This window comes from Cavia porcellus, unplaced genomic scaffold, assembly GCF_034190915.1.
Source record: "Cavia porcellus strain 051 isolate PalLab524CR breed Dunkin Hartley unplaced genomic scaffold, mCavPor4.1 scaffold_53, whole genome shotgun sequence".
Taxonomy (NCBI): Eukaryota; Metazoa; Chordata; class Mammalia; order Rodentia; family Caviidae; genus Cavia; species Cavia porcellus.
This window is the reverse complement of record NW_026947536.1, coordinates 4124852-4143500: the sequence shown is the minus strand read 5'-3', so window position 1 is coordinate 4143500 and position 18649 is coordinate 4124852. Positions and strand designations below refer to the sequence as shown.

At 41.7% G+C, this 18649-nt stretch overlaps 1 non-coding gene across 1 annotated transcript; it reads left to right on the top strand.

The window, feature by feature from the left end:
- Positions 1 to 10346: 10346 nt before the first annotated feature.
- Positions 10347 to 10453, top strand: LOC111755782 (U6 spliceosomal RNA). The gene has a single exon (XR_002790337.1). It is a non-coding gene; the product is annotated as a U6 spliceosomal RNA (small nuclear RNA).
- The last annotated feature ends 8196 nt before the right edge of the window (positions 10454 to 18649 follow it).

Sequence of the window (18649 nt, the reverse complement as noted above, 5' to 3'; positions counted from 1 at the left end):
GTCATTATTCTGGGGGTCTTAGGGGGCGGGACCACTGCTGCTGTCTTCCCAGATTTAGACTCTGGGTGGCGCCAGCCTCTCACACATCTCTTGTTGAGACCCCAAACTTAAGTGAATAGGAAAAATGTGGCACAGATACACAGTTCCAGATGTGGCTCTGGTGGCACAAGTCTGGGATCCCAGCAATTGCGGGGGCTGTGAAGCAGGAACAGAGTATGCTTGAGGCTGGCCTGGACTATATAATGAGACACTCTGAAAACACAAACAAACAACCAGCACATACACAAACCTGAACAAAAACATGCTGCAGTGGAGGCAGGTGTGGGGCGTGGGAGAGCGCCAGGGGTTCAGCACTTGCATAGCATAAGCAAGGCTTTGCTTTTCATCTTCAGTGCTACTAAAACACAAACAAAATAACTAGCAAAAGGCAATGAGATTTATCACAGTGGACTGCAAATCTGTCTCTATATTGTGTACTTTGTCATTTCTAACTTGAGTGCTTCTGAGGAGGCCCCAGAGTGTGTGTACATCAGAAGAATGAAGTGTGGTAAACTCTCCCCTCTCCCTGAGTTTTTGCATGATGTACATGCAGCTGAATAAGCCTGGACATTTAGCACAGAGAATGACTCCTCTTAATTCCTAAAGCTTGGATTTACTTGAATCCATGTTTGTTTCAAGGTGCAATGTATAGAAAGTAATTAAGTTAAATTCATTTGTAAAGCTAAAAGCACTTTTGTTTGCAAAAAAATTTACTTAATAGGCTTTTCTCTTTTTCTAAACACTCAGTATTTTCTTAGCAGCCAGGTTATCCTGTGTGAGCTACTGGCAGCCTTTTCAGCACCAGCCCACACAAGGCACACAACCATGTTCTCATGCTGCCCACACAGAGGGGTCAAACACCTGGATTTCAATTTTAGGATAGAGGGAAGCACAAAGAGAAAATACCACAAGTTTGCAGAGCACAACATTAGGCTACACAAGTGAATTAAGGGTGATACATAGTGGTTTCATATTTTCACAGACAACACCAAATGTTAGAAGAGAAATGACGAAAGCAATCAAAATTCAGTAGTTTTTCTGGAAAACTGATTTTCAATTTAAGATCCACACTTACCTAAATTGTCTACCCAACTGAATAAAAGGCACTTTCCTGCACAAAATGGTTTTGTGATTCCCTGTCTTGTGTGTTTCATATCTCAGGAAACACTGAAGTCTATGTTCTACTGAAGCTAAAAGTGCACCAGGGAGAAGAAGCACCACCAAGAGCAGGTCCAACACACAAAGAGGGCAAGAAAACCCAAGGACAATTCCTGCTTCCCAGTCATAGAGAACAAACAGGTGAAATCTGAAAGATTCAAAAATTGTCTGTGAGTGTATTAAGTCAGAGTTAACTAGAGAAACAGATATAACACAAGATACAAAACAGTACAAGAAATTACAAGAATGGCTTACAATGATCAGCCACAATGTTGAATAAGGAAGCATGCAAAAGATGTCTGCACAGCAGAAGTTTAAGGGTCTAGCCCATGGGCTGGAGCTTACTGCTGTGTCCCATGCAAGTCTGTATCAGGAGGCTGATGCCTCTATGATGGAGCACAGAAGAATCAACGATGGAGGTGGAAGACTCTATGACAAGGCTGGGGAGTCCTAGGCTGAGCCAAACAGAAGCCGGGAGATGATGATGTCTGAGCTGAAAAATGAAGACTGGAACTCCTCCTAGAAGCAGCAACCAGTCTCCCCTCATTTGCCTATTTTATGTATGCAGGATGTTATAAACTAGGGACCCTGACCCCTGTTGAATCACATAGTTATTAAGTTCCAAACTTTTCAAATGCTGAAACACTTGTGAAGCCTCTAGACTTCTCAAGTTGACATTGAGTATAAACCATAACAAGTGAGGAAGGTGGAGCGCCAGGTATCTGCAGTCGCCCACAAATGTTATTGGATCATATGTTACATCAGTGACCATCAGGGCCTTCAAAGGTGCTAATGATCAGCTGAGACCAAACACTGGGGCCATAAGTTATGACAACCCATATGACAAGAATGTCGATGCTGAAGTTGGATATTTTGTTTTCCTTGATCTTCACAGGCTATATATGACAATAAAATGCAAAGCTGGATTGCTTCCTTTTTTCTGAGAAGCACAGTCCCTGCTTCTTCTGAGAGAAGAATAAGTCAGGCATATCCTTGACTCCTGCAGAGCACCAAGTGTCCAGTGTGTGTACATAGAATGGATGTCAAAGTATCAAGTCTGCAGAAACTGGAAACAGTCACTGTGAGGACTTAGCTCAACTGTCACCTGCCAGTGAAGGCTTCCTTGGCTAGGACACCTTTAATGACAGCCACTCCCACCCCAGTTCTCCCTCAGCCTGGCCCACCTCAGTGCACTCATGGATCCAGTTCCTGTCTGCAGTTGTCAGTTTCTGCTGTGGCTCCCATCTCTCCTAGAGAAAACATCCTCAACCCGGCCCCAAACCCTGTGAGATCTGGCTGGGGCCCTTGCCACCCCAGTCTTCCCATGAATCCCACCCTGAGCACAGTGCTGAGGGCTCCACTTCCCCTGCTGTTTCACCTCTGGCCACAAACTGACCTGTCCTCTTCCCAGAACACATAGGGAGAGGCTGGCAATTACACATGGGGACACTGAGGATACACAGTACATTTTTGCTTCTGCAAAAATGAGTGCTATCCCAAAGGAGAGAGCTAACAAGGTCTCTCCAGGTGCCCAGCACACAGGCTACAGCTACAGCTAAACAACCACAGGGGCACAGAACCTCCCCGGTATCCCCCACTGTGCATGTTGGTCCAAGTCAGGACCTCCTCACTACCTACTGGGTAGATTCCCACTCACTTACTAATTCATTCACTATCTATTTACCTCCTATTGGGGCTGGTTCTTAGCCAGTGATGACTCAGGGGCTAAAGTTCTTCACAAGTCACCTCATCTGTGCATTTTCCACAGCTTCCACCTGCAAAGAGGGCAAAATTAAATTACATGGGGGCCCTCAGTTGCTGGGTATGCTGGTGCCCACCTGGAATCCCAGCACTCGGGAGGCTGAGGTAGGGAGAGTTTAAGGCCAGCCTGGGCTGCATAGTGAGACCCTGCCTTAAAAAATAAAAGATAAAATAAAAAGGAACCTCTCAGTTTTTTTAATCATTACAGTACTAAACTTCATAGCCTAATAACAGAGAAAACACATTTTCAGGTACACAGAGCAAAATATTTATGAAAACCAACTACATGCTAATGTACAAAAAAAGTGTAATAAATTCCATGCTGTCAAGTTCACACAAACATATTGTTTGCACTGTGCTGTAAAACTATAAATTAACTTGAAAGATGAAATATTCTCTCAGCCTGGATATGCTACTCAAGTCTAAATGACTGCCATGTCAAAATACTAATATTATCAAAAAATGCAGAATATGCCTAAAAGTTGTAATAGTGTACATTGCAATCCCTAGTTAATCACACACACAAAATAATAGCAAATGATAAGGAAAAATTGTTGAAATATGTGAAACTTTGAAATGATGTTACTTTGGAAAACTTCATTCCATTAAATTTGAAATCCTAGAAGAAGTTGATAATAGACCAAAATGTCCCTGGGAGACAAAGGTCAAACAGCAGCATATTTCAGGAATACAAGAATGATTTATGAGAAGAAATCTATTGAAATTATCAATATGAAAAATCAAAACACAAAAGTCAATAGCATTATTGTACGCAAAAATGAATTCACTAGAAAATAAATTAAGAAAAAATACCATTGGCAGTAAATTCAAGAAAAATTTAACATGTATTTAATCTATGAAAGGAAGTAAAAGGCCTCTACAATCATAACCCCAATGCTATGAAAAAGAATCAAAGAGAACATCATAAAAAGGAAGGATATCCCCTGTTTTGGACAGGCAGAATGAATTTTGCTGAATTGTAAATATTACCGAAACTGATCTGTAGGTAATACAGTCGCAGACACACTGCATCTTCCACGGAACTAGTGAAACCATCTCACAAGTCAATCGAAACAGAAGAGACCTGGAGGAGTAAAAATAGTCCCAGACAGCAACTTCAAAGCAGGAGACAGCACAATCCAAGATTTCAAGTTACATTACAGAGCCACAGTGATTAAAAACAGCATGGAACTGGCACAAAACAGGACGCACCAAATCAGTGGGACCGAATGCAGGGAGCAGGGGTACCCCAGGCACATTCAGCCAGAAGCTTTGACCAAAAAGCTCAAAACCAGATTAACTCAGTGGAGGAAACAAGAGTAAATTCCATACAGTTGTGCCTTCTCCTGTATGAGTAACTAAGTCCAGGAATAAATACAATAAAATGGACAGAGGAAAGGAAACTACAAGGTAGTCTTCTAAAGAAGGAAAATTGGATGAAAGGAAGGTGAAAAGAATGGGGGGGGGGTCATTGAATTTAGGATGATAAAGATGTGTTAAATATATTTAAAAATTTTTCCCCAGAAGCTCATTATGACTTGTTACTAATGTGATGTCATACATACATTCCATACAATGCAGGGAAAAGGCATGAGTGAGGACAGGTTAGATTAGAAAGTGTCCCCCAGATTCCTATTCTGGAGCTGATTTTCCAATGCAATAGTGTTAAGAGGAGAGGGCTTCCAGAGAAAGAGGTCTCATGGCTCCGATGAAGGTGTTCATGAAATAGTTTTGGGGAGTTGGTTTGCCTCCTTCCACTCCTTCTGCAGTGTTAACACACAGCCTTCCTCCTCCTACAGCACATAGCAAAAAGCCACCACCCAGGAAGTAGAGGACTGGGCCCCACCAAACTCAGAGCCTGCCAGGTCCTTGATTCTAGGGGTCTTCTGATTCTGAGCAGTAAAACTCTGTTTTGTATAAATCGCCAAGCTCACACAGTTTGTTACAGTAGCACTACCATCTTTATTTGTATTTAATGCTTTATTAGAGGTTCCTGCTAGTATCATATGGCTACAAACATAAGAACTGAGAAAGAAGAGTGTATTACTTTCTTTACTTCTCTCTGTCTTTTTGAGACAGGATTTTATTCTGTAGTTCAGGCTGGCCTTGAACTCACTGTGTCACCCAGGCTTGCCTCAACTCACAGTAGTCCCCTCCTCAGCTGCTTATGTTATGAAATTACAGGTGCGCACCCCTATTGGGGCCTGACCTAGATTCTCAATCTCCCAAATGAGAGTACAGCCAAGGCTTAAATAAAATGAGACAAGTGGTATGATTTTAGGGCTCCAGGAGGGCCCAAGCCCTTTAGCTGAATTTGAGACTGAGGGCTAAGACAAAGACTTCTCTGGACCACCCATTTTTTATTAGGTCCAAAACAATGAGTGGGGGAACTGAGGAAAGGGCAGGCAAAGAGCAAGACCTTGGGAGTCCCTTCAAGGACATCTCCAAGTAATAAATCATGTCAATTTAGGAGAATCATCTTGTTTTCATGATGAATAGTAGGAGTGAGACTGGGAGTAATTCCTGCAGCTGCAGTCTCTCTCTACTTAATTGATGTTTGAGCCAAGTGTCCACAGCTATGGCCTTGTCATGCCTTTTGAGATATCTCTGGCTTCACAGGCCACTACAGGTCTCAACCAGGACCAGTGATTCATGAAGATTCACTTATTATGAATCAGCTCCTGTCATCAGGCAAGGGGTATAGGCCTAGGACAGACTCACAGATAAACACAGAAAGCCAAACAGTTAATCTGCTCGGAGCTGCCTCATAGTAGTCTCCAGCACACCACCATGCCCAGATATTTATTTACATATTGTTTATTTGTTTTTTGAGGCAGGCTCTCACTGTGTATGGTCTTGAACCCCGTGCAGTCCAGGCTGGTCTTGAAGAATGGATGAGTCATGAGTGAATGGTGCCGAATTGTGGGAGGAACATGGAGTCTGGAAACACAGAGGCTGGGCCTCCTTCGGCTCAGTGCTTCGGTCTCTGTAGGAAATCCCTTACCTTCTGTGAGCCTTCGCTTCTTTAAGATGGGTACAGGGTGCTGTCTACCTACAGAGTCCCGCTTTGCAGGGCCACACAGAACAAAGTGCCAGTGTCTGCCATATCTCATCAGCCTCAGCCCCTGGACAGCCCATGGTGGCCAAGCAAGCAGTCCAAAAGTAGGAGAAGAATTACTTCTAGTTTTGCTCTCCCTAAGGAGTGCACGGCCCAAGGAAGACATGGAGAGAAGTACAGGTTGGCGTGGCAGTGACTGCCCTCCCTTTTTGACATGTTTGACTACCTTAGTCAGGAGAGATAATTTTTCATTTTCCATAATGAATCTTTTGTGTTTCCTGATTATTTCATGGATACTTGTATTGTCTTTGTAAGCATTGCTTTTCCTCTTAATGCACTTTTTAGGTCTCAACTATCCTTTCTGTGCTCCATCTAACAGTTGATTTCTTATTTTGTCTTCATAATTTTTTTGGTACCAGCGATGGAACTCATGACCTTGCACTTGTCAGGCAGACACTTACGCCACTCAGCTAAATCTCCAGCCCTTGTCTTCATAATTTTTAAAGATCCATGTATTTACTGTTTGCATTTACATTTGTTTGGCTGTGTAAGTGCAGAGTGCGTGTGTGTTTGTACGTGGTGCTGCGCAACGGTGCTGCATCCCTGGCTTGTCTTCTGCAGGTTTCCTGTGTGGTGTGAGGCTGTGCTCCTTGTGGTTGCCCAGACTGGCCTTGATCTCAGTCCATCTCCCTTTGCCTCTTTGGGTGTTTGCAACTGCAGATCCTGACAGCATTTCGGGCATCTTCATCCTTCATTACCACTTTTCTACATGGTACTGTGGACCGGGTGTGAACATTTGAGTACTGTGTGCAAACACCCTGACACTGAGTCACACTCCCACTACAGGTGACAGGCAGTGGACCTGCCTCCACCCACAGGCAGGCCCGGTTATCCTATAGTGAACACTTTTACTCAAAGAATAAGAGATGAAAAGTCCTTGCCAAAGCCTAGGCCCCAGGCAGTTGTGCAGCATGCTAAAGAGCGGCTCCAGGCATCAAGGCTGCGGTGATGGTAGAGGGAGAGAGACCCTGCTCCATGCCTGTGTGGGTCTTCAGCAGTGTCACACCACAGACTTTCCAGATGCGTGTCACTGCAGATGTTACGGGAGCAGTCACAGGGGCCAAACCCGTGTACTCTGCTGTGTAGATCTGATGGCCAGATGGAAGGACCTGGAAGGACCTCACTTTCTCAGCACCTACTGGAGACTGAGACCCCCAGACAGGAGAGAGTGTCAATGGGGTGCAAATACAATGAACATAGGGAAGGAAAAGCGTCTATCCCACAGCACATTCCAGAAACATTTAACACCGCAGAACATCTGACTTCAAAGGGAACACCATCAACAGAAGGTCATTTCAAATGGATTTCACTCACAGGCTGAAGGGACACCCAAGCCAACAGAGGCCCAAATCTCAGAGATTTGGGAAAAATGGAAAGGGTGAGACAAGGCAACACTTCCCAAGGCTCAAAATGCACTAGCAATCAGCTCCAAAGACTGGAATAGGTGGCATGTGGAATAACAAATTCAAAAGACATTATTAAAGGATCACTAAATCCCAAAAGAATACACAGAGCCAAGTAATAAATTTAAGGAGACAATAAAGGCAGGTTGTGGTGGCTATAGCCTGCAATTCCAGGTAGATTAACACAGAAGCATAGCAGTGAGTTAAAGGCCAACCTGGACTAGATAGTGAGACATTGTCTCAAAAAGCAAAGAGCCAGGAATTTAGCTGTGCAGCAAATGTACTTGTCTACAAGCACAAGGCCATGAGTTTGAGCCTTGGTACCACAAAAAAAAAAAAAAAAAAAAAAAAACAAACAAACAAACAAAGAAAGAAACAGAAAGCTCAAAATACTACAGACAGTGGAGGCTAAGAATGATGCATTCCATAAAAAAAATTTTGAAAATGAGCCAAACAAAACAGTTGGAAATGTAAATCAAGTTAAATAGAACCTGAATAGAAAAACTTAACAATCGACTAGATGTGGCATAAGACAGACTTTCAGGGCCAGAGGACAGGGTAGATGGATCACAAGGTTGAGATGGTAGGAGACAAAGAAAGAAGCTATACATAAAACTTGAGATACTTCAGGGAAACAATTCAGAGACAAAATTTATGAGTTTTTTTTTAATAAGAAAAGAGCTTAAAGACTAAAAGTACAAAAATCTATTCAGTAAACTAATAGCAGAAAAATCCACAAATTCTGAGTAGCGAAAAATTCACCAAACTGACATGACCAGAAAGGAACCTCCCACATCAAACTTTCATTCACACTTCCAGGGGAGAGTGCGGGGCAGGGGAGGGCCGAAGGTGTAGGAAAGCTGGGGAGAGGCAGGGAAAGTGAAGAGGCTCACAGAGACATCTGGCAAATAATGAGTTAAATCCTTCCTAGAGAAAGAGTGGCTAAGAAAAACTGAGAGCTGGCCAGGCTCAGGTCCCTCCTTCCTCCATCTCCAATTTAACACAAAGGAAACAAGGTGGGGTGTGGCGTCTCCACTGTGGAAAACTCACTGTGCATAAAATATGCACTGACATCCTGGCACTCACACACCTGCATCTGACTGCATGCGTATTTTATTTTTCTCTCACCATATTAATACACAGAAATGCACATGTATCCTTTCTACTAATCCACACGTTAGTGTAACTCTGCTGCAGACCTCACAAGAGGAGCACCAGAGAACACAAAGACACCACAGTAGAGCTCATCCAAGAATGTGCATTCAGGCGGTGGACAAACCAGAAGTCTCAGCCAGAGCAGTGGATCTAGGTATAACAGCCTCAAGGGGCATAGTCCCTTTGGTGGCATGGAGTGAGAGGGGATGTGAATGAAGACCCCTAAGTTCTGGAGTGAGACACCCCACCTCACCACAATAACTTATCTCCTTACTTCTCTTTTCTTCCCAGGAAAGGAATTTTGTTTCTTCTTCTGAACTTATATCTCTAATTCTTCCATTGATGGGGGATTTCTTATGAACCCTAAATAAAATATTATTTCCTCAAGATATAACAAAGGGCTTGGTGTGGCCTGTGCCACTGTCCCTGCAAGGCCAGCAAATTCTCCATCTGCTCCTGGCAATGAGAAGAGATGGAGCCAGGAACAAAGGACACCTGACCCAAAGCCAAGGCCTCCCGGTCCATGCAAGCCCACCACAGAGCTCTACAGGAGCTGCAAGGGTCCAGGGTGCTGTGTGTTTGCTTCTTAATAAACAAAAAGTAGGGTTTGAAGGCTAGCCACACTGTTGGATATATGTGGATATTGCTTGGTATTTTTAGTTAATTTGAACATAATACATAATGTTGTCTTATTAAATTCTTTAACTAATGTGCTATAAAAATTAAAAGCAAAAAAGTGAATACTGAACTGTTTGTAGGTCTCTCTTAAAGAACATTAAGCTCAAGAAATTGTTTTGTAAGAATCTTAATAGTGGGGCTGAGGATTTAGCTCAGCTGCATAAGTGCCTGCCTTGCAAGCAGGCAGTTGTGAGTTCGATCCCTGGTATTGATAAAAACAAAGAAGAATCTTAGTAGTATAAGTCTTTGGTAAAACTAGGAAAATGTGAAATTGTATCTTAAGTTTACTTTAAAGAGAAGGGAAAAAATCTGTTTAAAGATACATGAATTTTGATCTAAAACTTCATACTCAAATCTTTCAAAATAAAACATTTTCAGCAATGGTTTGAAAGGTGCCTACTCTTTATTTGAAATGCTCAATAGCAGAATTGTGACAGATTCTCTCAGATTTTGGGAACCTTGACAATGCATAATAAGACATGTTGGGGTGTAGGGAGCCATGGAAGCTGACCTAGGGCATGAACCAGAGGTGATCCTACCAGAAAACAAAGAGCGCCTGTGTCAGCCACGTGAAGAACTTGCTACAGCCCAGAAAAACACCAATCCCCTGGACAATCCAAGCAATGGGCTGCTGGGCAGAGGGGCTGAAGGTGCCATCATCCTTCCCAGTGTACAATAAACACGCTGCATTGGTTGAGCAGCACCTTTCCTCCCTTCAGGGGGTGAGGATCCCCCTGGCCCCAGCTTTGACTTTTATTTTTCTCATCCTCTCTTGGTCCTTAACCCCAAGAATCTCAGGAGCCACATTGGAGAGTGCATTAAAGTCTGACACAGAATTCATTTGCACTTTGTGTACCTTGTGTATTTAGCCCAAAGTATTTTTATAAAATATTTTGAATGCAAAGGGAGATCAGGTATTACATTTTCCATTCAAGGCTTAAGGAATTCAAAAAGTTCTGGATTTTAAAGCATTTTTGATTTCTCATATGTGTGTAAACTTTGAATTAAATTTGTTAATTAAAATTTGGCTTTAAGTGCTCGCTTTGGCAGCACATATATTAAAATTGGAATGATACAGAGAAGATTAGCATGGCCCCTGCACAAGGATGACATGCAAATTCGTGAAGCGTTCCATATTTTTGAAGCAGGAGCAACCAAAAATGGGATAAAAAGAATATTCACAGATACATTAAAGCAAAATTTCCCATGTATAGCAAAAAGAAATGATATCCAGATAAAAGAGGCATACAGAGCACCAGCTACCTACAACCAAAACAGATCTAAACCTAGACATATAATAATCAAGATTCCAGAAATCCACCAAAAGAACAGAATATTAAAAGCAGCCAGAGAAAAGAAGCAGATTACCTACAATGGGAAAATTATCAAAATAACAACAGACTTATCAACACAAACTCTTAAGTCAAGAAGGGAATGGGGAGAAATATTCCAAGTCCTGAAAGAAAACAATATGCAACCAAGACTCATATACCCATCAAAACTCTCTCTTAAAATTAATGGAGAAATAAGATGCTTCCAAAACAAGGAGGAACTGTGGGAGTTTGTGGCCACCAATCCAACCTTACAGAGAGTGCTGAAGGACATTCCAGAGAAAGAGAGGAAGGGATACCAGGATTCCAGCAACAGTGACAGAGAGGCCTCAATGAACGGGGCAGACAGTGGAATGAGAGAATAAGGTGGACAAATTATAGCAGAAAAGTGGAGTAGCAGACATGAGGCAGAGACGGTAAGCTATAGTTTTAGTATAGACAGCTCTGAAACATTATAAAAAAAGGCAGAGGTCATTGTTAATAGTGTATCAGAATTTAAAAGACACAGTAGTCTTATCGCCATATTTAGTTTGAATTTAATTTGTTCTGGTCTGTCCACTCATGTCAGATTTGAGGGCACAGACATCTGACCCAAAAGTAGCAGGTTATACCATGGTAACTATCCTTACTTTCCTATTAACTTAAACTGAAATCCTGTATTATTTACATTGTCTTACTATGACTGATCTTAATTGAATCTGAATCATAAGACTATGGGTTGGCCTTGGCTGATTTTATTTGAATTTGGTATGCTTGTTAGTATCAACCCTAAAAGTAGAGGCAACTACTCTGAAGATGACAAGATGTAAAGGATATCCATACTGGTATTAACTAGTAACAGCTCTCAAATCCTACAATGCTGTCAAAGTTAAGTTTTTATAAAAATAGGTGATACTGTGTTTAACTATAATAAGCCCATGTTGTGGACAAATCTATTGAAAATAACAAGAGAAAACATAGTAACTACAGAAGATCACCTATATTGTGGTCTTTTCCTTTGCATGTTTTTCTAGGAATTTGTTTTGCTGTCTTGTTACGACTTGTTTTTCCCTATAATACAGAGAGGATAGATATATATGTAGAAATTCACACATGAGTTTTTTTTTTTTTTAAACTATTTACGGGAACAGATTACATAATGCAAGATGTAATGAACAGATACTCTGAAGAAGAGACGTTAAGAAACCCAATGCTAATTTTGTAGCATTATGATATAAATTCTAGCAATACTATTGTTCGCTGATTAGAATGACATTGGTCTGGTCTCTTGAGTTCAATTTCAGCGTATGTAGAGATTGGGATGGCTACCACGAAGAGAATGAGAGATGCAATGGTAGTTATTATTGTCTTCCCTAATTTGGAACTTGAAGACCTAAAAAGCCTTCATCATCCTGTCATGATTTGATTAGTTCTATAATATGCAATAAGTATATAAAGTGGGTGAAAATGGGGACAACTATTTGTAAGAAACTAGAGACAGTTAGATAGACAGTGAGGATCTCCAGTGGACTTGCTTTGAAATCTGTATTTCTTTAGATTGTTTTTTAACTGTTTTGTTCTGTTTTGATATGTTTAATCTTACCCTCTCTGAGATGTAAAACAAGTGTGTAGGACTGATAACCATATTACTGAGTTTTTGTTCGATCATTGAGCAGAACTGTTTGTAGTGTCACTTTTTGAATGTCATTTTAAATACTTTAATTTTGTAACCTGCACAGCTATTTCTAAGATGACAATATGTAACTTATCAACCAGTGATTTCTTACAGTTTGTTTTTCTGTAATTTTGTATTATTTCTACCCTTTTTTTTATCTCCATGGTTTTTTTTTGTTTCCTTTTCTTTAAATAAAAAGAAATTTAAAAATTTTGGCTTTAAGAGTGGGCAGAGGAAGCTGGGATGCGGCAGTGCATGCCGATCATCCCAGCACTCCAGAGGCTGAGGCGCAGGAGGATTGCTCTGAGCTTCAGACCACACTGGGGCACATAATGAGAGCTCAAGGCCAGCCTGAATCACATAGGGACACCCTGACTCAAACTAACAAAATAGAACAAAATGGAGCATGTAAAGCAGCACACAGCTGTGCTCTTAGGCATGGCAGACCAGGCAAGCCTGGGGAACCGATGAAAAGCTCTGGGGGTCAGTGGTGAAGCACTTGAATAGCACATGCAAGGCTCTCTATTTACCTCCTAGAGAGGTGGCAGAGTTCCCTTGTTAAGATTTATAAATAACTCTGACTGGCTCCATACATTTCTGAAGTTCTGTTTTGTGGAAGAAGCACAAAATTGAGAGCTAAGCAGTAAGGAATGCTGTGAGCAGATCCTTCCTATCAGCTTATATATTTGACTTCTTCAAAACACAAGTTAGAGCCAGGCATGGTGGTGCACTCCTGCAATCCCAGCACTTGGGAGGCTGAGGCAGGAGGATCATTGCAAGTTCGAGACTCAGGACCAGCCAGCACTTCAGAATGAACCTAAAGCCAGCCTGCTGCACAGAGACTTTGTCTCAAAAAGAAAAAAAAAGAAATAAAATTTAAAAATAGTAAAACACTAGTCATGTTTTCACACAGTGGAGAAATTATTTTTTTATGTGTTTTTCTGTCACCTGTCTCCTTATATAGTTCAGGCTGAACTTGCCTCACTGTATAACTAGGCTGGGCTTACATTCATGATGATCCTCTTGCCTCAGCCTCCCCAGTGATGGAATTATAAGCATGTGACCACACACCTGACCAGAAACTTGTCTTTTAAGAATTTGCTTAAATGTAGGAGTTTTATCTTGTTTAGATATGTAAGAAAGGGAGATTGGTGATAGTATGTAAACTGAGTAGATATTCTGTATTTTTATTAAGGAAAATCTAGAACAACATTCTAAATCAATCAGTCTGAGTGACAAGTTTAGTCATGTTTGAAATTGTGGGTTAATTTAAAGCAACAAACTGAAATGGTTTATTTTTTTAGTAAACATCCTCAAACTTTCAGAGAACTGGGTTACTGACATGCTCACCAAGATCTCCTGCAGTCATGTTATACCTTGATTTCTCAGTCACTCTGTCACAGGTACGTTCCTAACACACATTTGTATGTAACTCTACTCCACAGTGTTTAGCACAGATCTTATTTGCATATAGTCCTCTGGAGATTATGCATTTTGCACAGAGGTGACATCAGGTCTCTGGAGGCCGGAGAGGAGTGATTTGGATTAGATGGAGAATGACCCCCCAAGCCTCACACACTCAGAGGCAAGCTTGTGGGTGTGGCTGGCTTCGGGGTGCTTCAGGAGACCTGGTTAGAGGACCTGGTTAGATGTGGTCTGGACACTGGAGCAGGAAGGATGAATCTTCTCCGTTGTGTTCCTCCACCCCTGGCTCCTGGCTGCCCCTGTGCCCCTCTGCCATACAGTGTCTGTCTGGGAACCAGGCCCCTGGGAGCCAAAGTAAATCTCTCCTCTCATCTACGTGTGTAGGTATCTGTCCCAGCCAGGAGAAAGCTGATTAAGACAGGACCTGTTACTTGGGACCACAATGACTTTTATTTTTTTATCACCTGTAAACAATGTTAGTTTAGCCCCAGTATCAAGCATTCCCTGAAATGTCTGATTATTTCCTTTCACCCAGCACATGGTTACATGGAAAGATTCCCACAGGTCCTTTGGGAAAGGATGGAAATGTTAACAATAATATCGTTTTTCACCAAGGTCCATTATTGAAGGGCCCAATCTCTGTTTTGTTCAAGGGTTCTGGGAGTGTAAACTGGCTAAAGTCTGGGAATTAGTGTCTTCACATGCTATGAGTCACATGTTGCTAATTGAAGTACAATTTGACTCATTTGTCCTTAATTTTTTTCTGTGTATTGTGTACATGAAAGACTTCTCCAATTATTTTTTGTCAGTTACTGCAAACAAACCCATTTTGACTTTGGCAGTTGAGAAATGACACTGAGTCCTTTGGGATTCAATTATACTTGCTATATTTTGGCTTCCCAGTTGAGTAACTGGAACAACCACCAAAAGGTCACGCATGCAGATAAGAGTAGTGATGAAAATTTCAAGGGTGCTGGTGCTCTTCTCTGAAGCTCTCTTTTTTTTTTTTCTATACCTGGAATCGAACTCATGACCTCATGCTTGCCAGGCTGGTGATGTGACACTGAGCTGTACCCCAGCTCCAGAAATTCTTCCTCAAGGTCAAGGGATCATTTTGTAGACCATCTCTCTGTGGAGTAGTTTTTATGTGGCAAATCCACTCCACCATTCCCACCTCCCTGATCTTTTGAATTCCCTCATCAACAGTAACCCCACTCCCCCCAAAATTCAGGCTTCTGCATATCATTAAGAGTGAGCATCTCCTGATCCATATTTCAATCCAAATAAACTAGTCACACTTTAGGTCCTCCAACTGTTGCACCAGCCAGAGATTTAGCTCAGGTGTAAAGTCTATACCTGGCACGAGCAAGGCCATGATTTTGATCTCCAGTACCAGGAAAAAAAGCCCTTTACATTGCAACCAAAATGTTTGCTTAGTGTGTTCTTACAAAAGTTCAGCATGGTCTAGGTTAACATTCCTTGCACCGATATCCAACTTCCTTAAAAATCCACTCTCACACCTTTTCCTTACATTTTTTATTGTGAGAATTAAAAAGGGAGAAATTTTTTGGGAGCACTGCACACATCCTTCAGGGCCAAACTGTGCTCCTCATCTTTGGGAGCCCTGAGATATCAGCCTGGTCTAGGACTAGAGGGCATTGTATGCAGTGAAGCTGGGTTCTGTTCAAACCATAAAGTACTCAAATTGAGACATTTGTCTTACTGTTATGTTTGTAAGTCCAATAGGATGCAGTCACCATGAAATACAATGCACACTGTTTAGAACTAATCTCGATCGAATGGAATCCCTAGAGTGTCCCATTGGGTGGCCTGAGGCCTGGCACCAAGACTCTACTTATTCCCATGTGGTCCACACAGGCCCCAGCCTTCGTGAACAAGGAGGATGAGACTTCCCTCCCTTAAGGGGGAGGCAGAAACCATAGCCACCAGTCAGGGGAGAGGCGACCACGACACCCAGTATCTGCAGGGCAGCACCTGCTGCTTGGGAGCCTGACTTTGTGTCTGATGAGGGTGGATCACAGGTAGAGTTTGTATCACTTTATACCTGTGAAATAAGTAGAGATTCAAGTTTTAGAAGGAGAGTCAAACTTACTTTATTGGAAAGGGAAGAGAAAGGAGACAGACAGCTAGTACCTTGGAGTGAGGCAGGAAGCACATAACTGTTGTGGGATGCTTTTTTCCCTCTGGCTCCTTTATCAGATGATAAGAAAGGGCCTCAAGCCTTGAGAGCTGTTACCCCTGGGTTGGCTGTTCCAGCTGGAGACCCCTGATTTGGCCATGGCCCCATCCATTCCCATGTGCACGTTGTCAGATGAGCACTGTTGTGGCTCCTTGTGCTGTCCTGGCTTCTCCTGAGAGATCTGCAGCAGCCTCGCACTCAAGGCGGGGTTAGAAGGAAGAGATGCGTGTGCCCTGCACTGTGTTAACATGGTGAGAGGATAGTGCAATGTGTGCGTGCTCACACCACGGTACGTGCGTATCTAGGAGTTAGTGTGTATTTTATATTCCAAGGGGGTTTTGGTTTTGTTTTTTAACATAACCTCCCTCACTTCCCCACCTTTTTCCTTTTGTGTTTAATAGAAGGGGGAGGGGGAGGGAATTTGAGCCTTGGCAGATTTCGAGAGATTTATCCTTTCTCTGTTTTGTTCTTAATTGTGATCTCTGACTCTCTCTCTCTCTCTCTCTCTCTCTCTCTCTCTCTCTCTCTCTCTCTCCTGTTTAACTGTTTATTTGCCAGAAACTTCACTGAGACTCTTTAACTATCTCTGCTTGTCTGCTAACTTTACCTACAATTAAATCTTAGAAACAACATCCATGTATATGTTGCAAGAGATATACCTTGTCTACACAATTATACACCAACTGAAAATAAAAAATAAAAAATTATACTCCAAGAACTGAAACTCAGGCTTTGGATTTAGCTCAGTGGCATAACTTCCTGCCTGGCAAGCATAAGTTTGTGGGTTTGATGCCTAGTACCTCCCTAAAACTGAATAAACGTCCAATCTTTGGTGACTGAGGGTGATGTCTATTCTTTGGGTCTTACTTTGTAGGTCAGGCTGGCCTTAGACTCGTTATGTGCCCAGGCAGGCTCTGACCTCATGGTGATCCTGTAAGCTCTGGGATTCTAGGCATGCACCCCACTCATAGCTGTCTCTTCACCAGTGTAACACACCCTAAGTTAATACTTTATGTTATCCCAACTGACTCAACTTTTAGTAACAGTTTACAAAATTATTTGTTATAAAGAGTTAGTAGCTGTATCATACCCGATATGGTAATGATTACACGGTCTAATGCTGACAGATTTAAAAGGTGAAAAAGCTGGCTTGCTTCTCTATAATAAATAAACTACTATTTGACTGTCCACTCTTTGGTTAAATTAAATACTTACAATGAAGTTTTGATACTGTTTTGTTGGGGTTTTCCTACTTTAAGCATGTTATATGTTCTTTCCTAGATATACAGTGTTTATATCTATGTATGACATAATTCAGGACACAAATATGAGTTAATAACATGAGTTTTAATACTATTGGTTAGCTCTTTGTGAGGTAGCATACATAGTCATAAACGATGTGCTTATCTTATAAATTGATCGCTTATATATAAACTATAATTTTTTGACTTTTCAAAGATCCATTATCTAGTTTATGACTATGCAAGGAAGGCCTTCTATCTATTAAAATAAAATGCTACAGTCTTTTTCCTCCATATACAATTTTGGAAAAAGAAAAAAATCAAGACAATGACTAACAGGTGGGAAGTAAGGATTGAGCAGGTTGGAGAAATCTTTGTAACAATGTAGTATGCTACTCAAATACTAGGAGATCGTTAATATTTGAATTTCAAAGTGAATGGATATAGAGTTAATTTCAAAGATGACATTTAGTAAAGAACTTTAATAGTCGCATACTTTGCTCTTCTGCTTCATTTCCTTCAAAACTGCTATACTAGGGTCCTTGCTTTAATCTGGTTCAGATTCCTAAAGGCCTGTATCCCGGGAACTTCTTGCTCCTTTGAAGAACACCCTGGAAGTAGAATTTATTCATGCAATTCACTGAAGTCACTGATGAGAGGAACATTTACTAAACACTGACAGTATGAAGCAGCCTGCACACAGCTGCTGGGGATGCACCACAGCTCCTGGCTTCCGGGAGCTGCAGAGCCAAGGGTGCGCTCGGTGGTGCAGCGCTGCCCTCCTTGCATGCACGTTGCCCTGCGCTCAATTCCCAGCACCATAAAAAATAGTTGAATAAATACACATATGTCAGAGTGGCAGATTGAGCTCAGCAGCATAAGCGCCTGGCTGGCATGTGGAAAATAGTGAGTTCACACCCTGGTGCCAGATAAGTGAATAAATAAATGTATGTCACAGAGGCCATTCCTGGAGTCCGGGCTAACTGGGACCCGCTGAACTCTGTGCTGAGGTAACCTCCTCTGCCAGGGACCAGCTTTTGTTTTCACCGTCAGCCCTTACACAGGCAGTGTGGGCTACACTCTTAACACCAAGAACACTCCGGACTGTTTCATGTGAATGCAACGTCTCTCCAAACCAGTTCTGAAACCTGACCTCAAAGAGCGTGTTCTATTTTCTTCTAATTTTTTAGTGGTGCCTGAGTCTGTGCTGGAGATACCCACAGCAGATTCTAAGCAAAGACATTCAAATTTGAATCTTAAATATCTCCAGTGCCTATGTCTTCTTTTCACCATAAAGTTGGCTACTCTAATGTTCATTAAAAGGAAAGCAAAATTTCTTAATTTTGGATTAATTGGTAAAAGCTAAAAAAGAGAGAAAGTCTCAATATTGTGAACTACTTGATGACAGAAGTTATTCTACTGTGTGTCTGTAGTTAGACAGGAATTTAAAAACCAATCTTGCTATTCCCCATGGCATTCAGTACTG